The 23413-nt window shown below is 39.3% G+C and overlaps 1 protein-coding gene across 9 annotated transcripts in view; it reads left to right on the forward strand.

Annotated features, from left to right (window-relative positions):
- The first annotated feature begins 4019 nt into the window (after positions 1–4019).
- The window catches only part of GIGYF2 (GRB10 interacting GYF protein 2), a 128225-nt gene continuing 108831 nt past the window's right edge, over positions 4020–23413 (forward strand). For 2 of the 9 annotated variants that reach the window (XM_061122470.1, XM_061122479.1), the window contains exons 1-2: positions 4020–4098; positions 8735–8800. The gene's annotated coding sequence lies outside the window, so the exon portion shown is untranslated. Of the gene's footprint in view, positions 4099–5709; positions 5768–7280; positions 7351–8144; positions 8271–8734; positions 8801–8901; positions 9065–23413 lie in introns of those variants that run through there. The other 7 variants (XM_061122478.1, XM_061122477.1, XM_061122474.1 and 4 more) reach the window with 7 other exon arrangements.

The raw sequence follows: 23413 nt of genomic DNA on the forward strand, positions 1-23413 counted from the left end.
TTGGATTTACCATTTGTCAGCTCTTTTTAAAAAATTATTATTATTATTTTACGTCAGCTCTTGCCTTAAAAGGGACTGTGAGCAAACAAACTCCATCACCTCTATGGTTTAGTTTTGGAAGGCGTCTTGTTTCACTTCCACCAGGGTCTACTGGTTATAAGGGATGAGGAGAATTAAACTCTAGTTCCCTGGTGGCTCAGTGATAAAGAATCCACCTGCAATGTAGGAGACGTGGATTCAGTCTCTGTGTTGGGAAGATTCTCTGGAGAAGGAAACGGCAACCCACTCCAGTATTCTTGCTTGGACAATTCCATGGACAGAGGAACCTGGTGGGCTACAATCCACTGGGTCACAAAGAGTCAGACAACAAACAGCAACATCTGGAGAGGGTAGTGGGTAGGTTCTAGAAGAGTATGTTGAACAGATGTATTTTCTTAAGAAAAATATAATCTATCACAGTTAATCAACCTGTGTTAATTTCAAATTAAATTCATTTTGAGCTAAGCTCCTTACTCCTCCTTCCCCACCAAGGATCTATTATTTTCAACTTCTGTTTCTATCAATGATATAGTAAACCTGAAACTTTGTTATTATACAATGACTAGGGCAGACATAATCTTGAATATACTTTGGAAGGACTGATGCTGAAGCTGAAGCTCCAATACTTTGGCCACCTGATGTGAAGAGCCAACTCATTGGAAAAGACTCTGATGCTGGGAAAGATAGAGGGCATAAAGGAGAAGGGGCGGCAGGGGCTGAGATGGTTGGATGGCATCACTGACTCAATGGATGTGAATTTGCTCAAATTCCAGGAGATAGTAAAGGACAGGGGAGATCACAAGCTACAGTTCATGGGGTCACAAGGAGCTGGACACGACTTAGTGACTGAACAACAACAAGGCAGGCATGAGTCTACTGCTGTCATTTTAAAACTACTGTTGGAAGAAACATTGGAGAGACAGAGAATGAAAGGAGAAAAGTGCCCTTCCTGAGGAGTAGGTCATCAAGAATTTATTTGATTGTATAGGTATTGATATTTTTTGAGTGCCTACCGTGTGCCAGGACAATGCCAGCTGCTGAGGATGCAAAGTTGAACAATAGAGTATGTATAATGGTTAAAAGCAGGGGACTTTTGTTAGCTTTCCTCATCACCATCATGATCATGCCTTAACTTTGTTTCTTGCTCTCTGAAAGCTTATACTGGGTTACAAATATGTCTAACACACTCTGAAAAATGATTTGGCAGTTTCTGATACAGTTAAACAAACATTTGCCATATAACCACCAATTTCATTCCTAGGTATTTACCCAAGCGAAATAAAACCCTTTGTTCACACAAATACCTGCATGTGAATATAGCTACTTTATTCATAACCTCTCCACATGGAAACAATCCAAATATCCAACTGAGGAATGGATGAACAAACATAGTGCATACATACAATGAAATACTACTCAGCAATTAAACAGAAGAAAGTACTGAAGCACGCAGTAGTGTGGCTGAATTTCAGGCTCTTCCGTCCATGACATTTTCCAGGCAAGAATACTGGAGTGGATTGCTACTTCCTGACCCATAGCTCCAGTGTCTTCTGCATTGGCAGGCAGGTTCTTTACCAGTGAGCCAGCTGGGAAGCCCTAAGTGAAAGCAGCCAGTCTCAAAAGGCTATATGCTCTATGGTTTCATTCATATGACACCATAAGGCAAAATTATAAGGATAGAAAACAGAATAATGTTTTTAGCAGCTGAGAGTGGATGTTAGGGCTGACTACAAAGGGTCATTTGGGGAAATTTTGTGGGAGATAGGACTATTACGTACCTTGATTTTAGTAGTAATTGTACACACCTATTTAAATTTTTCAAAAGTTGCAAAACTGTATAGTATAAAATGTTAAATTTTATGTATGTAAATTATACCTTAAATATATATACATAAAACTGCATACTTAAAATGCTAATTTTTATTGTATATAAATTATACCTTAAATATATATATAATTTTGTGTATATGTATTTTATACATATATAAAATTACGGGCACGGATGGCATAGCCTCAGAGATGTGGCACGACAAGCCACATCAGTAACACATGATTTAGGCTTTCAAAGATGAGCAGGAGTTTTGCCTGTTGGTGAAAAGTCAGGTAAGTATTGGGAATGGCATCATAACAAGAGGGAACATGTGCAAAGGCTAAAACAGACTGGCATATTTGAGGACCTTCATACATGGTCATATCTGGAGCATTAAACTCAGGGGATAGAGGAAAGAAAGGGGGACAATGCGGATGGTAGAGATTCTAGAGTTCAGCAGATTGGGACTGTGAAGAACCTGTTCAAGATTCTGTCTTTCAACAAATTTCCAAGTGATGCTGATACTGCTTGTTCATTGATCATATTTTGAGCAGTAAGAGCATAAAGGTGAAGGGAGAAAGTATTTCAGGAGGTAGGGAGTGGTCAATGACATTGAAAATGGGGAAGAACCAAGTCAAGTTGTGTGTGTGTGTGTGCTCAGTTGCTTAGTCGTGTCTGACTCTTTGCGTTCCTTTGGACTGTAGCCTGCCAGGCTCCTCTGTTTATGGGATTTATCAGGCAAGAATACTGGACTGGGTTGCCATTTTCTCCTCCAGGGGGTCTTCCTGACCCAGGGATTGAACCCACAACTCCTGTGTCTGCTGCGTTGCAGGCAGATTCTTTACCGGCTGAGCCATTGAGGAAGCCCTTGAGTTAACATGAGGACTGAAAAAAAAAAAAATGATAAGGACTGAAAAACTCCAGTTATCAACTTGTAGGCTGAGCAAGCAATGGGTGAACAGTCAGGATTGAAATCACATTAGAATGGTTGATAACTGCTTGCTAGGTACAGAAATCAGGAAAGTACTTAAAAACACCTCTTCTGTGCTTTTTGACTTTTTAAAAAATGAACGTATTTATTTAGCTGCACTGGGTCTCAGCTGAGTCACGTGGGATCTTTAGTTGCAGCACGAAAATTCTTAGTTGCAGCATGCAGGATCTAGTTCCCTGACTAGAGATTGAATCTTGGCCCCCTACACTGGGAGTGTGGAGTTTTAGCCACTGGACCACCAGGAAAAGTCCCATGTGCTGTTTGGCTTTGAAAGGGAACAAAGAGGTGGAGAGGTTGTTGTAGTGGGAATTGGAAGGTTTTAACATTCAATTGTAAGATGAAAGATACTTGAGTATTTTAAAAGTAAAAGGAAGGATCCTGTAAATAAGGGAGAGGATGAAGGCACAAGAAAACAATGGGATGACCTGAGAAGGGTGGGGTTGCCTTATGTACCAAAGAAAAATACAGGGTACCCAGTTTAACGTGAATTTCAGAAAAAGCAGTGAATAATTTTTTAGTGTATGTCCGTGATGCTGCTGGGTGGCCTGTATTTTATCTGGCAATCTGCAAATAAAGAGATATTTAGGCAGAAGAGTTATAGCCCGAGACGCACTAGGAGGGACTTGATCTCTAAAGTCCTCCCCAGCTGTCAGATTCCAAGACTCTAGAATGAATTCCCAGTTCTACCAGAACCGTTAACAAGCAGACAAACTGCTTTGAATTTCAGCGTGTCACGTCCCCGTTTTTCTCTAGGATGGCTAATGAGCAGGGAAAAGGCGGAACGAAAACCTGTGGAAAAGTTCTGGTGTGGAAAATCAGCTCCTAAACGATGCAGAGCTTTCTGAACTGCTAATGGGCTCTGGACTGGGCGCACACGACGGTGAGTCACATGGCGACTGGCCCAGATCCAACTATGGATACCAACTCCACTCAACTCAAGGGCAAGCGGGGAGAGCTCTGGCCCAGGGACTCGCAGGCGCCTGCGCTCTGCCGCGGCCCCGCCCTCCTCCCGCCTGACATCCGGGGCTCGGGCAGGGGCGTGTCCGGGGAAGACGGGAGGGAGGTGGCGGAAAGGAAGGACGTCGTGCGAGGCTGGAGGAGCGGGGAGGGAGGAGAGGAGGGGCGGGGCGGAGCGGAGCGGGGGCGGGGCGCAGCCAGCGCGCTGTCACGTGACGTGCGTGGCGACGTGTCGGCCATCTTGTGTTGTTGAGGCTGAGGACTGACGGGTTCCGAGAGTCTCCCCTGTCCCGGACCGCAGGTAACCAGCGACTCGGTCTCACTCCCTTTGCCCGGCTCCACTCCGCGGCCCGGGCTCCGCCGGCCTGCCTGGCTCTCCTGGGCCTGCCGCCCGCTCTGGCGTCCCCTCCGCTCCGGCCCGACCCGGCCCAGCCGCATGGACACCCCCAGGCCGCCCGGCAGCCGCCTCGGCCGGCTGGGGCGTCAGGCGAGCGGACAGGTCAGGTGCGGGGCGGGAGGGAGCCGCCTCCCCGGCCGGGGGCTCGCCGGGCCCTGGCGCGTCTCTGCCGTCGAGCTGGGGAGCCCTCTCCTCCCGGGCCCGTTGGCATCACAGGGGGAGCCGAGGAAGGGAGGAGGGTGATGGGTGGACAGTGTCAGGCCGGCTTGCTCAGGGCCAGAGAGCTCGCCTTTCCGCTACCTGCTTCTCCGGGCCAGCCGCCCGCCCAGCCTCGGGGTGCCCGGGGTAACAGCTGCTGCGGCCAGACAGCTGCTGCTGCCCGCGCTCCTCCCCACACCTGGCCTCGGGGAGATGCGCCCTTGCCTGCCTCACCGAGCATCTGCACTGGGGAGACTCCTTCCGCGGCAAGAGGACCGGGTCTGGACCAGGCCCGAAGCCAAGGTGGAGCCATGATCCGAACCTGGGACGGAGGTCGGAAAGAGTAGGACAAAACCCATGGCAGCTTTGGGACCCGAGCCTTCACGTCAGGTTGAAATGGGCATTAGCCTTGAGTGACCGCAGTTCCCCACGAAAGCACTCAGAATCAATTCAGTTTTCTGGCTGAAACATAAACCAAGCGACCAGGGAAGAGGGTATGGAGAGGCAGATTGTCTGACCGTGTTCGGGAACCAGTTACGTTGCTTTGCGTTTATCTAGCACTGGGTTTTTGTTTTTTTAAAAAATTCTTTCTTTCCTTGAAAGAACACTTAAGCACATCTATTTTCTCTGTAAGAAAGGTAAGTATTTCAGTTTAATTTGCAAGAGATCGAGGAAGGGGCCGGAACCTGTGACCAGCTTCTTATACAGTGTGTGTACCTTGGATTATACTTACTCAGTGTTTTATACCTTGGATTACAGGCAGTTTTGGTTACCCGTGTGTATGCATGGAAGATATTTTCCCCTTACATAGTATTTACTTTTTAGAATCTAATGATTTTCTAAATTAGAAAAAATTGTCACCGTTTTTGAACACTTAACTTTTATCCTAGTATTTGCAGCTCTGGCCTGTCAGAGTTTGTTGATTTTGAATACAAAGGGTTGCCTCATTCCTTGATGTTTTTATGCGTTTAACTAGTTAGTGTAGTGCTCAAAGTGGAACATGTACATTTCTGTCCCAACAAATGTTGACTTCAGTAGAAGACACTAGAAAAAAGTTTAAAAAGTGGGATGTATCTGGAAAAATGTCAGACAGTCCTTAATGTCACACAGACATTTAACAATGGGAAGTACACAGGTAATGGTCGTGATTCTCTAGAGAAGAAAAGGCTTTGAACCTTTTCTGTACTTGGCCTTTTCTGTACATTTTAGGATTTTGAGACTGAAGGAGGGAGAAGGTACTATGTGCTTCCATTCATTTCTTCTGTCATTTGTGCATTAATTTATTTGAAAAATATTGAGATCATACTACACTATTAGGTGCTGGGAGCAAAACAGACCAAAAATTCCTGTTTCTGTGGACCTCATTCCTAGACAGGTAAATACATACTTTTAGGTAAGATATACTGTAGTGATAAGTGATGTGGGAAAAAATGAGACAGGGTAATGGGATAATAGGGATTTGGGGGAGGGGTTCATTTTAGGTGGAGTGCCCTGGGAAGGCCTTGGTGGGTAAAAACTAATACTTGAGGAAAGACTTGACACAGGTAACGGAGCTAATCTCTGTATCTCTCTGGAGGAGGAATGCCCCAGGCTAGGAATCAAGGGCAAAGACCCTGTGGTAGAAACTGAAGTGAGCTGGTCAGGTGTGGCTGGGAAGGTACCGAGGTAGTCAAGCCAGAGAGGCACTATCACAAGGAACCTACTAGAAAAAGTGTGCTGGCTCATTGGTCCTGATGAGTAGAGTTGTTCAGTTGTCCTGGAGTCTTTTTCCACACCTCTGTGACTCTTGGAAGTCAGAATCTGGAAATTTGGGCCAGTGTGCCCATCCCTTTCCCCCCAGCAGGGCATCCTTCCCTGCCCCAATTGGAAAAATTGAGGGGGCTCATATATTTCAGGAAATTGTTAGGAAATAGCTTTCTCAAAGTTTTTAAATGAGATTGATGATGACCTGCCTAAAAGGATTTTTCAAAAGAACTTGCTTTCTAAAAAGAGGGTCTTTGAAATATTTCAGACTATTTGAAAATGTAGAGAAATGAATTTCCTTTGAAATTTAGACACACATCATTAAGAAATATATCCTGGAAGAAGTGTTTTAACTCACATTTTTAATGGTAAAGAATTCCTTTTAATGATTTCTGTGTTGTCCAGCCTAGTTTTAAATTCCTCAGGGACTGGTCCACTAACTTTTATAGCATCTTACATGTGTAAAACTTATTGTGCTGAATTATTTGTTCATCAAGTTTGATCTTTCAGACTAGTTCTTCAGTAATTTTATGCTAGTAGACTTTTGTTGGTTTGGAAATTTTCTTTTCTCCTGATTTTCTTTCAACTTATCTCCATATTCTTATTACTGAGCTCTCACAAATGTCTTCTTTCATTTTAATTCACTTCAGGAATTTAATATTTTGATTTTGAAATGCTTTTGTTGGTGAGTTGCATATATGTAAAATAATTTATCTTTGCTTGCCTGAAAATAATGAGTCGTTAGGAATTACAGCTTCAGGGATAGTGATGCTAGGGAGGAGGTAGTGTTTTTACAAATTGCCTTTCTCTCTTTTGTTCCTTTGGTGAGTTTTTGAAATGACAGTTCCAAATTATGTCTTTGATGTCATATTGGTTCATTTGCTCGCATGACTCTGCATTTTAATATTCCATATGTCTTTTTTTTTTTTTTTTTGACCTTCACATTGGAAGATGACACTCTTGGTAGTGATTGCCATCTGGGGGAACCATTTTGGATGATGAGATTATTACTGTCTTGTTTATGTTTCTCTTCTGAAGGATCTTTGATTTGTGCCATTTTTGAAGACTGACTTCATTTGTAGTTCTCTGTTAGCCTCTAATAACTAAATTTTCGGTACTTTTCTGTTTTATTCTATCTCTTATAGATTATAGTGGGACCAGTCTCATTAGGTTGAATCTCCAGCCTATGTTGGTGTTAATCCAGGTATATTAGAGGCAAGTTCAATGTCTATTTTTTTTCAGCAGTTTGAATTGCCTTAACATGACTTGGCCATTGTTGTTAAAACTCTGAACCCAAGTGTTTTTTTTTTTTCCTCCCCTTAACCCCCACTAGATTTTATGGTGATCAGGTCTTAGGATTTCAGTTCACTTTTAATGCCCTGAAGAATTGCATGTCTTTAAAAATATAAGTAAACATACAACACATACAAGTTAGACACTTATTATTTCTTGACCAGTATTGCATTTTATCATTTGTTTATGCTCTCAGATGACTGAGAAATGTACTAGATTAATTACACAGGAATACAAAAATGTTACCTTTCTTGAATTGCCCATAATTTTATTTGAGATTGAGAGAGAAGAGGGGAGATTTGAAAAACAAAAGAACATTATCCTGTAGCCAAAATTAATTTTATAAAAATACTTTCAAAGTATGATATGCTTCCTCACCTCAAGTAATTAAGTAAAGAACACACACCTTTTATATTTTCTGGTTAACTAGAGTTTCCTTGAACTTTGTTTATACTTAAAATAGGAGATAACACTAGAGCTTGTTCTCTTGAGTTAGGCCCAGAGAAGAGTTTGTTACCTAGTTCTCCCCTCTTTTGCTTCTGCTTGCTCTTATAAAATGTAGAGTGCAGTGGATAAAGTTAGATGACCTTTTGGACATTGTAACATGGCTACTTTTTTTCAAAATTAAAGATGAAAGTGGCTTTCTCAAGTTGTTTTCTTGCTTGACAGTAAAATTGTCAACTTTAATTTTTAATTATTATTTTTTGACTCTTTAGAAGCAGCCTTCAAATCATCATTTGAATTTAGCTAAGAAATCTCTTGAAGCTATTGTTTCAGTTTGTCACTTGAAATATCATCGTCTTGTGGACGTTTAAGATATTGTCTCTTCAGAGCCTTAAAAGGTGATTTTGATTTTGCATCTGAAAGTACTTCTGGAGCTTTGCTCCTTGAACATTTTGGCAGTGGTCATACATCTTGGGGCTCATTGATTATTTGCATAGGATACATATTGTATTGCTGTCTTGCTAGCTCTCAGTTTTCTATCAGATATATGGTAGTTTTGAATGAAAATGCCAAGGAATAATTTCCTGAAACCTTATAGTGGTGCTCATTTATTAGCTTCATCAGAATCACTTGGAACTTTGGTTTAAAAAATATATTTTAAAGTCGCACTTCAGAGCTACTGAGACAGACTATTTAGAGTTTAGGACAGGGACTCTGGATGAAAAGCATGTCAGGTAATTATAATATTTTAACCAGGTTTGGAATCCAGTTTTTACAAAGCATATTCATTGTAAAAGTTGTGTTTTTAAAGTTTCCTAAGAGATTGCTGGGTCATTTACTGTGATACTTTTATTATTTACAGTGTTAAAAGGACCTGAACAAAGTCTGCTCAAACTTCCTGCTGTGAACCAGCAGAACTTTTGAACAGGTGAGTTTTGAAGGGGAGCACAAAACTGAGGGCTTATGCAGAGAATTTTTGCTTTTAAGGCTCTGGTTATTTTTCTTCTTTTTATTTCTCCAAACTTACAGATAGTAAATAGAAGCAATTTCTCTGGTACCATTCATATCGCTTATGAACCATAAGAATAAGCATACCTTTTCTGCATTGATCCTGGTATGAATTTGTGTCTTAAAGTATCATAATGATTTTTCGATGACATAAGACAGGAAGAGGAGTCCTCTGAGGGGAGAGGTAAGAGGGTATATTAAGGAACCCAAGAGCACTTAACTTCATGAACAACATGAACCAGGAACTGGGATGGATTCAGGAGACAAAGTAGTCCAGAGAGCACTTTTTTCCCTGCTGGCTAGTAGGTATTATCTCATATCTCTTTGTATCTTGCTTTAGTTGTCTTTCCACACTCTGGCTTTTTCTGCTTTAGCAAACAGAAGAAAATTGCCACCTCATTCCTGGAGCCACATATATAAACTCAAGCTCTAGTGTCACTAGCCAAATGGTTACTAGCTAGTATCCCCTTTTCAGATTGCTGAGAGGGAAAATTTGATAGATTGAACTTTGTCCAAATTTCCGTCATTGGTCTAGTTAGTATGGCCATGGGGTTGGGATCTTGAAAGGTCCCACTCCTAAGAGTGGCGGCAGGTCTCAGAGAAGGTGGAATGTTGCCTTTTCTATGCAGAATTGCACAGAAGCTTCTAGACGTTTTCCCTTTTCCTCGAAAATTTTCCTGTATTTATCTTGGTGGTTTTAATTTACATGTCCTGAAGAGATAAAATACATGTGTATATTTTGGTGAATGAGGCCTAGTAGGTCTAACCAACCATTCTTGGAACACTTGGTTCCAAGTGCAGTGTTTTAACAAAATTTCTTGGTTTTGTGGGTTCAGAGGATCATGTGTGATTAAGGTTTTGTAAATAACTATTAGCAGATAGGAGGCTTAGTTTAGAAAAATTAATTGGTTATTTAGTTTACATTGATTACTTTGATAAATTTTAATTTATTTGTACTTTTTATATAACACTTGGATATGAGGAGGTCTGTAGAGGATTTGAAGGGTAGGACTTCTGTATATGAATCTAAATTCACATTTGAGTGGTAGCAGGGATTTTTACTTTTGGGAAAGAATCAGGGAGACAGCATAAACTTGTATTATGTGTTTTTGTATACTAGAGTTGCTAAGTATTGAAGAAAAACTTTTTTTTAGTGGAGCATTTAGAAGTCCTATTTATTTTTTTTGTAGCTTGTATGTACTTGGTGACATCTAATTGCTTAAGTCATCTTTTTATTACTCAGATCTTGTTATGCTAGTAAATTAATATGTCAAGATTTTGATGAAAAGAATAGGGATTACTTTTATTTACTTTTATTAAAAGTGACCTGTTACAGAATGATTTGTGGAGTGACAGACCACAAATGTGACTTCCTATGATATGTGTTTTTTTTTTTTTTTTTTTTCAGGCCAAGATTTCTTTAGCAGATTGCAGCTAAATTAAAATTTTTTTTTTTAGAGTGCTGCTTTATTTATTTTTGGCTGTGCTGGGTCTTCGTTGCTTTGTGTGGACTTTCTCTAGTTGCAGAGAGCAGGGGCTGCTGTTGATTGTGGTGTCCGGCTTCTCATTGTGTTGGCTTCTCTGGTTGGGGGAGCACGGGCTCTAGGTGCTCCAGTTTCTAGGAGCCATGGGCCATCTAGGGCTCCTGGGCCCTAGATCATGGGCTCAGAAGTTTTGGGACATAGGCTTTGTTGCTCTGTAGCATGTGGAATCTTCCCAGACTGGAGATCCAACGCCTGTCCCCTGCATTGGCAGGTGGATTCTTACCCACTATGCCACCAGGGAAGTCTGCTAAATTAATTTTTAAGGTAGAAGAGTCCTTTCTCATATTGTTCATTTTCTTTATAATATAGAAGTTGAGGTAAAGCATGTTCAAGGCTTTGTGAGGCTTAAAAAGTGTAAACTTGCACAGGCTTTGGGGAGCCCTCTCTGGAAAAGATTGGCTTGTGGTAGATTATCAAATAACATGGTCATGTTTATGGCATTGTAATTTTTCTTGACTAGTTTATTAGTTGCTAATTTTTTTCTCCTTTCACCAAAAGGGGGAAAAAAGAAACATTGACATATTGTTCAGAAGTATAAGGTGGGCAAAATGACAGTAACAGTAATAGCTTTTTGTGTGGTGATACTGTGCCCAGAGTGTTCTTTGGAAACAAAGCTCTTTTTATTCTAGTTGTTCTGAACCTTGAGGAAGTCTTCGGAGCTCTGGTCTCTTCAGTACTGGTCCTTTGGTTGCAGAGACTGACAGAATTGTCAGAGGTATTGTTTTGGTACTTAGTAATTGGTAAATCTTGGCTCAGTCCTTGAAGAGATGGTTACATCCAGGGGATTTCATGGTTAGCCCCTTAGGAATTAAGATGGTTTTGCCCAAAGCATGGCTAATTGAGTAACTGGATGAAGTCATCTTGCAGGATCGGTAGGTCAGAAAGCCTTAATTCATGTTCTAGAATCTGACACTTTTTAATCTCTTATATTAATTTTGCTATTGTTAATGAAATTTCTGATAGTGCGCTATGAGAATATGTATTCTTCCCCAACCACAGGGCCTGGGTCTTCCCCTAGTAGCTCAGTGGTAAAGCATTTGCCTGTCAGTGCAGGAGACGCAGGAGAAATGGGTTCAGTCCCTGAGTTGGGACGATCACCTGGGGAAGAAAATAGCAACCCACTCCAGTATTCTTGCCTGGGAAATCCCATGGACAGAGGAGCTTGGCGGCTCCAGTCTGTGAGGTCTCAAAGAGTCAGACACCACTGCTCTTGCACGCATGCAACCAGAGGGCAGAGGGGCTCACTGTATTGCTTGAGTGACGAGAAGGAATAGAAATTGGAGGATAGTGATAGTGGGACAGTGGGAGATTGGGAAAAGGAGAAAAAGTTACTTTCACAACTAAATTCCTCTGAAAATTGCAAGGAAATGGGAGGAAGAAAATAACTAAGGAGTATTGAACACTGTGTCGGTACTTAGAGAAAAAGCTTGTGGTCATTAAACAGAAGTGTGGGTTTAATTTTCTGTCACTTAACTACCTGTAACTCTAGATAAATAAGTTAACTTCTTGGAACCTGGTTTTCCTTACTGGAAAATACATCCTGTGGTGATTTGGGAATTAAAAGTCTGCGCAGTACAGTGCACATGTGGTGTTGATAAATAGAATCTCAGTGATTGGTAGCGGTTATAATTTTATTACTATGCAGATAGATACATTTTGATTGTAAAGTGTCATATTTTAATTTGCATAGAGACCTCAGTGGGTTCTGTTTTTAAGTCTTTGGTCTTTTTTGTTTTGTTTTCAATCCAACAAATTATTTGAATACCTGCTTTGTTCCAGGTGCTGGGCTAGCCATAGTGATGAGCAAAACACTCAAGGTCCTGTCTTGTGGGTCTTACAGCCTAGTAGTAGAGGCAATAAAGAAATCATAAAAGTAAATCTCAAAAATGTGAAAAGTTTCTCTGTCTTTTGAAAAATACATTTTTAACCTGAGATACTTTTGAAGTGTCCATTTGGATCTTGGTATTCTTGTCATCAGGGATGTTTTATGTCTCTTGATATGCTTTCAAGTGTATGTGTGTATGTTTGTTTAAGTTAATTTATATATTTGTTGTGTTATATTTTCCTCTTTCTCTGAGATAGATGCTCTCAACTTTTTGATTTTAGACCTCCTTTACCTTCGTAAAAATTAGAGGACCCCAAAGAGCTTTTGGCTTTTCAGTTATATCTATCTTCACCACATTGAGAAATTTAAATTGGTTTATTGATTTAAAAATAGCAACAATTTCTTCACATGTTAACATAAGTATATTTTTAATGAGAAATACTAGTTTTCTAAAATATTTCTAAAAAAATTTGCTGAGAAGAGTGACACTGTTTTCCCTTTTTAAAAATTGCTTTTTATGTCTTACTTTGTAGAAGGCAGCTGGATTCTCATAGCTGCTTCTGCATTGAGTCTGTTGCTGTTTATTACATTAGTTGAAGTATATGAAGGAAATTCATCCTCATGAAGCCATGTATGTAGTTGGAAAAGGGAGGAATATTTTAAGAGCTTTTTCAGATAATTGCAGATTTGCATTGATATTGCACTAAAATTGGACAGCTAGTAGTTTTTAAAGGTTAGTTGCATTGTAAAATTTGAATTACTATATATCAGTGCACTTTTATATTCCACTATGTTAAAATCTATTGGTCTATCTTGCACATTAAATGGATATTTTACATTACACAGTATCAAAAAAACCCTCCACGCTTGTTAATATCAACATGCATCAGAAAATCCTTTACTTATTGGAAAGTATAAGTACTAGTAAAATCTGTCAAACTCATGGTAGTGAATAGAAGTTTTCTAAAATTTTAACTTTTGCTTGAAAGCTTAAGTTTTATAATTGGCAGCAAATAGTTGTTCTCCTTAAAGTGACAGTCTCGCCTTGTTCATTTTTGAAAAGTGTCTGGTATATACCTAGGTCTGGATGATTTTATTTGTGTTTCAGCCCTTTCAATTCAGTGTGTTTCATGAATGGAAGTAAGTAGTTGAGCTTGTAATTCAAGGGCATCTAAGTGCCTTTCTTAGAGATGGTGGTGTGCAGCAGAAGTACGTCATGTATACTTCTGACTTCATCACATTAGGAATATTAAAAAGATGTGTACACAGGAACCAAGATTAATTGGCAGCTTTTGCTGCTTTATTAAGGGCATTCTTAAGTAAACCTGGCTTTTTTCTTTCTCGTGAGTATATGGCACATGGCAGTGAAGAACACGGTGGGTACTAGCACAGTTGGGTACCGTTACTTCGAATGGCGCTAAAGCTGTCAGCGGTTTTACCCACGACTGGTGCAGTGCCAACATAGTGAAAAATGCAGAGAATATCTTAAAATTAGCAGATTTGACATCTTGGATACCTTGAAAGAGTTTCAGAGAATTGCTCTCTGGTGAGTGAAACATTTTTCAGTGTTACATTTATATATATTACATTGACTTTTTAAAAGCATTTTCAAAAAGTAATTGTTTGAATTAGAAACTGGAATAAACATATTGGGGGTGTTTAGATTTCAGTGAGGGTTTTTAATTCTGGGTAGAGGTATATCTGTTCATAAGTTGTAGGCAGTTATAAAATACTCTTCTGTATTGGTCCCATTAAAAATAGTCATCTACACCAGCACTGTCTAACAGAATTTTCTGCTGTGATAGAAATGTTCTGTATGTAAATCTCCACTGTCAAATACTGTAACCACTAGCCACATGTGACTGTTGAGCACTTGACATGTGGTTAGTGTAACTGAGGGAACCTGCAATTTTTAAAATGCAGAAACCTTTACTTCTTTATTACAAGAACTCAGTAGGCTTTACTTTTTTAATTAAAAAATTTTTTTTTTGGCTGTGCATCTTGTGTGATTTTAATTCCCTGACCAGGGATTGAATTTATGCCCCCTGCAGTAGAAGTTAGGAGTCCTAACCACTGAACTGCCAGGGAATTCCCTCGGAGGCCTTGTTTTTAAGAATAGTTGTAAAGAGAGAGGGGATAATGTATACATATAGCTGATTCACGTTGTACAGCAGAAACTAAAACAAAACATTATAAAGCAATTATACTCCAGTTAAAAAAAAAAAAAGAATAGTTTTAGATTCACAGAGAAATTGAGAATATAGTACAAGAGAGCTCCCATAGTATACCACACCCAAGTTTTTGTATTGTTAGCATCTTACATTACTGTCGTGCATTTGTTATAACTAAGTAATCAGTATCGCTTATTCACTAAGTTTATTCAGATTTCCTTAGTTTTCCCTAGTCTGTTTTTTTGTTTCGGGACCCTGTCCAGGATACCACATTACATTTAGTCACATATTCAATCCATAGGCTCCCCTTGGCTGTGTTAGTTTCTCATACTTCCCTACTGTTAACAGTTTTGACAGTTTTGAGGGGTACTGGTTAAGTATTTCGTAGATTGCTTCTCTGTTGGAATTTGTCTAATGATTTTCTCCTGGTTATGAGTCATGGGTTTTTGGGAGGAAGACCGCAGAAGTAAAGTGCCACATCATATCAAGAGCATATACTGTCAGCGTGATTTATTACTGTTAATATTGATTTTGAAACTTGGTTGACTGTTGTACTTTGTCAGGTTTGACTACTGTAAAATTACTTTCCTCCCTCTTGGAGGAGCTAGATTTTAAATTTTAATTGATTTAATTTGATATAGCTACATGTGGTTAATAGGAACTATATAAAATGGCACAGTTCTGAACAGTGTTTCTCAGTTTTAAATATTATCCAAAACTTTATTTAACCTCTATTTTAATAGATGTAAAGAAAGGCAATTTAACATAAAAGAAATATAAAATGTTAGTCTTGTAATGCATTGCTTTCTGAGGAGGCAGTCTGCTTTTAGTAAGCTTAGTGTTTTTCAAAATTAACTTTCTGAGGTTTCATTTATATTCAATAAAATGCCCTCATTTTAAGTGTACTCATGCTGAGCGTACATTTGATAAGATTTGACAAGTGTATTTACTTCTGTAACCATAACGACAATCATATAACATTTTCATCACCCCCAGAACTCTCCTCCTGCTTTTTTGCAGTCCTTTTCCTTCTCCCACCACTGATTTATTTTCTGTGACTATAGATAATTTTGCCTCTTCTGCCAGTTTTATGTAAATGGAATTATTGTGTATGTGTTCTTTTTGGTTCTGACTTTTGCTTAGTGTAGTATTTGTGATACGTCCATGTTGTTGCATGTATCAGTAATTAGGTGTTTTTTTTTAAGTGATGAGAATATTCCAAGGTATGTTTATTGTAGTATTTGTTTATCCATTTATCTTGCTTTGGAGCTGTTAGGAATAATTCTGACCTTAGTTTCATGGCAGTGGGTAGTGATTCAGATTGTGCTGAATTGCAGTGTTCATTTCAGTGCTGTAAATTCAAATTTGAATTCTTTTTAGGATGAGGAAAGAAGCCAACAGAGCATCTATAGTATTTTTGAAGATATGTCATAAAAAAGTATAATTAACATAGAAATAGTATTTTTTGTTAAATTTCATACAATAATGTGTGGTAACAGAGAAGTAGACAGTGTTGAGTTATGATTTCCTGGGGAGGTGGGGAAGGAGTCCTTTGTTCTTTAGGATAAATGTTTAGTAGTGAAGCCTAATTTTGCTTCATGAATTTTTGTCATTAGTAGATGTGTTAACATCATATTTTAAATATTTTTAAAAGTTTGCATGTTTAAAAATGAAGAGAGTTGGTATCGTCATACAGGTGGGTGCAGAAGGAAAATGTGTTTTTTGCTCTAATAGGTGAATTTTTCCTTTTATTTTTGTACTTTTAAGTTATTTTTTAAAAGGAGTTTATGTTGCAAAGAAATAAACTTCCTTTGACATTTATGTTGGGATTGTAAAAGTATTTCAAACAGACAAGGCATGCACTTTTTGTGGGAATTAAAATGTACTTTGCTGTAAAAGTAATTTAAGAATATTGCTGCAAATTATGAAAACAGAAAAACAATTATTAATCCCACTTCATGAGCATGTCTTTATTTGTTCTGTTTTTTAAGACAGTTGGCCCTCTGTATCCATGGGTTCCACATTCTTGGATGTGGAGGGCAGAGTGTAAAGGATTTGCGCATCCCTGAATTTTGGTATCGGATAGGGTTTTGGGACCAGTCCCCCTCAGTACTGAGGGATGACTGTGTGTACAGTTACACTCTGTGTGCAAACATTATTGTACTTGTATTATGTTGAGGGAAAGTGCTGCTTTTTACGGATTGCTTTCAGTCTTTTATAAGTGACGTGGTAAGTGTGATTCCTCTCTCATGTTTGAACCTTTTCATTTTTTTACTTAGCTTTTTGCTAAAGTTTGAAAAAATGAATTATTTTAGCTTAGTGCCTGAGTCTTGCTTCCTTTGAGCGTGGACTTGTTTATAGTCTTAAAAGTTGATATAGATTATGTTATCAAGATAGTGGTATAAGATCTTTTTAATGACAGAAATTTAAGTAGGGAGTGAATTTAGTATTATCAGAAGATTTGCCTTTAAAATAGTTTTGCTTCATGTCCATTAAAATATTTTTACTTGTACTCTTTTCCCCCCTTAGCTAAACCATTTATGGTTTATTGTAACCTTTTAAAAATTGAGGTATAAAATATAGTAAATATGTGCACAAATCTGAAGTGTATAGTTGGAAAATTTTTTACGTAATGTATGAGTTCTGTAGTCACCACCTAAATCAAGATAGTGAGCATTTCTAGCACCCCAAAAGATTTTCCTTTTCTCCTTCCCAGTAAGTAGTCCCTGCTTCCGTGGTGAACAGAGTTCAGACATCTGTCAGAATTGATTATTTTACCTGTTGAACATCATAAAAGGAATGTTACAGTGTATATTCTTTGGTGGCTGGCTCCTTTTGCTGAACACTGTGACTGATACTCAGGCAATGTTGTTGCAGGTATCAATTAATTCTTCCTTGTTGGTCAGTATTTTGTTATGTAAATATATATAATTTAAAAAAAACTTTATTTTGAAATAATTTCAAACAGAAATACAGAAAAGTTGCAAAAAATTGCTTAAACTTTCCATATGCCCTTCACCCATTTGGTTACCATTTTTAACATTTCCTGATAATAAAACTGTAAAATTCTTGTAGAGATGGGAGTACTAAACTACCTTACCTGCCTCCTGAGAAACCTGTATGCAGGTCAAGAAGCAAGAGCTAGAACTGGGCATGTAACAGAGGACTAGTTCAAAATTGGGAAAGGAGTACATCAAGGCTGTGTATTGTCACCCTGCTTATTTAACTTATATGCAGAGTATATCATGAGAAATGCTGGGCTGGTTGAAGCACAAGCTGGATCAACAACCTCAGATGTGCAGATGATACCACCCTAATGGTAGAAAGTGAACAGGAACTAAAGAAAGAGCCTCTTGATGAAGGTGAAAGAGGAGAGTGAAAAAGCTGGCTTAAAACTCAACATTCAAAAAAACGAGGATCATGGTATCCGGTCTCATCACTTCCTGGCAAATAGCGGGGGAAACAGTAGAAACAGTGACAAACTTTATTTTCTTGGGCTCCAAAATCACTGCAGACCGTTACTACAGCTATAAAATTAAAAGATGCTTGCTCCTTGGAAGAAAAGCTATGGCAAACCTAGATAGTGTATTAAAAAGCAAATGTTACTTTGCTGACAAAGTTCTGTCTAGTCAAGCTATGGTTATTCCAGTAGTCCTGTACGGATGTGAGAGTTGGACTGTGAAGAAGTCTGAGCACCAAAGAGTTGATGCTTTTGAACTGTGGTGCTGGAGAAGACTCTTGAGAGTCCCTTGGACAGCACGGAGATCAAACCAGTCAATCCTGAAGGAAATCAACCCTGAATATTCATTTGAAGCACTGATGCCAAAGTTGAGGCTCCAATACTTTGGCTACCTGATGCGAAGAACTGATTCATTGGAAAAGACCCTGACGCTGGGAAAGATTGAAGGAAGGAAGAGAAGGGGCCGACAGGATGAGATGGTTGGATGGCATCACCAAGTCAACATGAGTTTGAGTAAGCTCCAAGAGATGGTGAAGGACAGGGAAGCTTGGCATGCTGCAGTCCATGGGGTCACAAGGAGTCGTATATGACTTAGGGACTGAATGGCGTATTTTCTTTACCTCTCATTTTCTTTTTTCTTTCTCCACATATGCAGATATATATATAATTTTAATTTTAAATTTTTGTAGTTCTGTTCTATTTGAGAGTCTGTTACAGACTTCATACTCCTTTTCCTCTAAACATTTCAGTGTTATTTTCTAAGAATGAGAACATTCCTCTAGATAATCACAGTAAAAATTTCAAAATCATAGAAAAGTAATATTGGTATAATACTGTTGTCTAATCCGTGTCTCCTATTCAAATTGTTCTAATTATCTCTTTAATGTATTTTACAGCTTTTTTTTTTTTTTTTTTGCTGGTTCAGGATGGAATTAAGAATCATGCTTACACTTGGTTTTTATGTCTCTTTAGTCTCCCTTAATCTGGGATGGTTCTTTAGCCTTTGTCTTTTGTGGCATTGGTATTTTTGGTGACTATGGTAGATTGAATTTGTATTGTCAATTTGGACTTAATGATTTTTCAAAATTAATTTTAGTTTATGCATTTTTGTCAGGAATATAACATTAGTGATACTGTGTCCTTGTCCGTGTATCTCATCAGGAGGCATGTGGTGCCAGTTGGTCTCATTATTAGTGATGTCACCTAAGTCAGTAACAGCCAGGTGGCAGGGATGCATAGGGCACGGCGTGTGGGAAAGGGCGCATCAGAGTGCTTTGCGCCATCCTTTCCACATCTTCGCCAACCTTGAAGCTCCCATATATTTGCTTATTCATTCACCTGTTGATGGACATTTGTGTTGGTAAACATGATAGCCACGTGTCAGGTATGAATAAAGCTACTATGCATATCTTATACTCTTCTCTGGGTAGAAATTTTCCTTGAGTGTATGCCTAGCAGTGGATTGTGGGGTCGCCAGAAGGTGTATTATTTAGATGTAATGGATAACTGCTAAACTGTCTTTTGAAGTGGTTGAACTAATTTGCAGAAGTGGAGTTATTAATCTTGTATTACTCTAGGTCTGGCTAAGATATGAATAGCTGGTTGCTGGAATGGAAACACAACTAATTGTTTGGTACATCTAAAGAGTGCTAGGGGAGTAGTTCTTTTTTCTGCTTTTGGGAAAGTGAAGGTGGGGAAGATGGAGGCAGATTCAGGTTCTTGGTGTTTATTCTTTGTTAGTCTTTTGGCGGACTCTGCACCGTACTGGCTGGACTTCATCCCAGGTTTGCCATAGGTTTTTTCTGGGCAGTTTTTACATTGCTATCGGAGAGATACAGTAGCAGATAATTTTTTAAAGAAAGATTCAGGGGGTTTTCAAAGGAGCGTATGTTTTGATATGTTAGTAGCATAGTGTTAGCTAATCAATACATCAAGACTTCCCCTGGGAAGCAGTACTGGGGAACACTTTGAGAGTAGAACACTAGCCATTGTGCCAGGTTTTGATTCTGCTTTGGCTTCTGATTTGTCTTTGTCCAGGCAGAACTCAGTATGAAGAACTGTAGCTTCCTCCTGTTGGTGATTGTGTGTGCCCAGAAGTCATCTGGCTCCTCAGCACTGTGCCAGGTTGTGAGAAAATGGTGAACGTAAGAGCTCAGAGACCAGGGTCTCTCTTTTCTTTGGTGCAGACCCAACAGTATAAAAGAGCTCTGTTGATTTCTTCTCTGTTCACCATTGAGCATGTATTTGGACGTACACAGAGTGATAGATGAGGTCCCAAAGAGGAGTTGAGGAAGTTCAGGAAAGCTAGAAAAATATATAGAAAAAAAGAATATTAATTATATACTAGTAATAAGTGCTAGTGAGGGCTGATTCAGTGTCTTTAAGAAGTTGACAAAAAGGCCAGATTAAATACATTGTCAGGCGTAGGATGCAGTTTATCAAAGACTGTCAACTTTCTGGTATTAAGTACAGAAGAACTATATTACTTGGATTCACTTATAAGGAATTTTGAATAATGGGCAAGGTCTGAAATAGCAGTTATGTAGAAATAGCGACTGAAGTGACTTAGCAGCAGCAGCAGCAGAAATATCCTCTCAGCTATTTTTAAGTCAGCTCTGTTTAAATCCGAGGGTAGCCCTTCCTCTGAGGTCGTTATCCCCGGAATTGGAGTCGCGAGAGCGGAGAGACGGAAGGGGGGAGGGCCTCATCACCTCTCTGTGCGTTACACTGCTCACAGGACGCTTTCCAGTGTTGCCAGGGTTACCGAGGCCCGTCTTGCCCTGATAGTTTGACGTTTTACCTTTCCTTTATCCCTCTGAGGTTCTCTCACTGGTTTTCCCACCCAGTGGTAGGTGCATCAGCAGGCAGCATCGGGATCGTCATCCTCTTCCATTCACATGCCAGTTCTGGATGAGATCAGAACAGAACAAGGACATTGTTGGAAAAACTGGTTGAGTCTGAGTATAGTTACTAGTGGTGTACCAATGTTGGTGTCTTAGTCGTGACAGGTGTACTGTGGTAATGTAAGTTGTTTATGTTGTTATTGAGGGAATATCTGTAATATCTTTGTAACATTTGTATAAATTCATGTGTACTAAGTCACTTCAGTTGTGTCCGACTGTGTGACCCCGTGGACTGTATAGCCTGCCAGGCTCTTCTGTCCATGGAATTCTCAAGGCATTAATACTGGAGTGGGTTGCTCTTTCCTTCTCCAGGGGTAAATTCATAATTATTCCTAAATTTAATTTAAAAAAAATGCTATTGTAGATCACAGCAGCTACCATTTCTGCATTCTTCTCAAACCTTACCCTGTCACCTACTGTCATTTGCTTACTTATCTGAGAAAATTGAGGCCATCGAATGTGAATTCCCCACCACTTGCTATTCCCCCGCAAAAAGCTTGCAGGTATCTTCAGTCATTTGAACATACTTTGCTCTTGTCACAAGTGGATAAGCATAGCATGTCTTTTTTTTTCGCCTTTGTTTTTTGAAGCCCCGTCCAGCCTGCCTTCTCACAGCTGCACTTCCATCATATTTTTGCTAAATAGTTTCTTCACTTTTTGATTGTACTGGTAGTTTTCCTTTAGGATATTTTCCTCTAAAGTGAAAGTGGAAATTTTCTTTCTACTCTGCTTCGTTTCTCATTGCTTTTTCGCAGCTAAGACCCTAGAAACAGTCGGCTGCGTTTGTAGTCTCCCTTTCTCACCTCCCAGCCTCTGCAGTCTCACTGTCCTCATCATGCTGCTTTCATTGCGCCCTTCAGGTCACCGGTTACTTCATTATGGAAGCCAGTGAAGACTTGCCAGTCTCTCTTTTTTGACTTCAATATTTGAAACTTCTGAATTCTTCCTTTAATATATATATATTTTGGGGCCAGTATTATCTTTATTTTAAACACAAATTAGTAAGTTACTAGGAAAAGAATTACTCATAATTTCACCATTCAGAAGTAAATATTACACCTGGAGGCATATGTAAATACCCACTAGGAATGAATTTTAAGATGTGTTGATTGTAGTTATATCCTCTGTATCCTGTAACCTTGTCTTGAACACTTCATATATTGTTGACATTTTTTTCGTATCAGTGAGTATTGTTGTTATTGTCACTTCTTTCTCATTTCTCCTGGTATGTAGATCCATGCTATCTGTTGGATTACTGATACCTCTCCTTTCTCTTAACTTTTGCTGATTTATTTCCTCCTGGCATCCTGAATGATCTTTCTAAAGTGTGAGTTTCATCGTGGACACTTTCTGGCCCAAATCTTTTCATAGCCTTCCATTGCTCTTGAGACATAAAATACAAAGACTTATGTGATATGGTCATGCTTTTTCACACTTCACTTTAATTTTTAGCCTTATTGAGCTAATGGATGGATAATCAGATAATCTCCCCAAAGAACCTAGTTCTTTTTCCTCTGTGCTTTAGATAAAGTGGATGTGGATGAAGCTAGAGACAGTGAATTTGACTTCAGGTGAAAGGTTAGGGCTAAAGAGACCTAACCGCATGGTCTTTTTTTCCTTCCTATATCCTCGTCCTCGTACATGTCCCTTCTTGACCTCTTCTTTGGGATAGTTTTATGCAATATTTGGATACAAGTCTGTAGATTTGCTTCCAAATCTCTGTCTCTCATTATCGCTCCACAGTGGAGTTCAAGATGTACATGTATATTAAGTTACTTAGGATGGCTCCTCACATTCGTTTTGTCTGAAACGGTGTGTCCTTCCTCCCAAATTTCTTTTCTGTTTTTTCTTTCCTTTCAAGGCTTTCTATACAGTTTAAAAAAGCACCTCACCCCCAGTATTGCACGCTATAGATTCCATTCCATTTTTGCATCCTTTGTTCAGATTTTCCTTCTCCTTTGGGAAATATTTTATGGAGTGTTTATTTGAATGTATCCTGGGTTTCGTATAAGCCAATGTAAAGGAAGGTGGATGTGAGGGTGGGCCTTAGAGGGTAAGGGGGTGGCATGAGCCTCAATGACAGAAGAAGGAGAATGCAGTAGAGAGTTGAAAGTTATCATTTGGCTTTGAGTTTGGAGGTGGAACAGTGGAAGGTTGAGATGAGAAGGTATAGATTGTCAGATTGATGGAAACCTGAAAATATGAGGAGTTTTGATCATACACAGAGGGTTTAGAAAGATTGATCTTGTTGGATGTAATCAGAGGCTGAGTCAGGAGAGCAGATTAGAAATTTTATTGTAGTAATCCAGACATGGGTTAACAAAAGTTTGGCTATGATGAAAGAATGCAGGTGGAATCTTGAAGGGAAATTGACCAAATTTCAGGCAAAATGATTACATATGAGGGACAGAGAAGAGGAGGGAGTTTCAGATGATTCTAGGCTTTTGAGCCTGACTGACTAGTAAACTGAAAACAGTGGTCTGTTAGTCACTCAGTCGTATCCAGCTCTTTGCAACCCTGTGGACTGTAGTCTGCCAGGCTGCTCTGTCCATGGGATTCTCCAGGCAAGAATACTGCTGTCGGTTGTCATGCCCTCGTCAAGGGGGTCTTCCTTACCCAGGGATCAAACC

Source organism: Dama dama, chromosome 20 (genome assembly GCF_033118175.1).
Source record: "Dama dama isolate Ldn47 chromosome 20, ASM3311817v1, whole genome shotgun sequence".
Classification (NCBI taxonomy): Eukaryota; Metazoa; Chordata; class Mammalia; order Artiodactyla; family Cervidae; genus Dama; species Dama dama.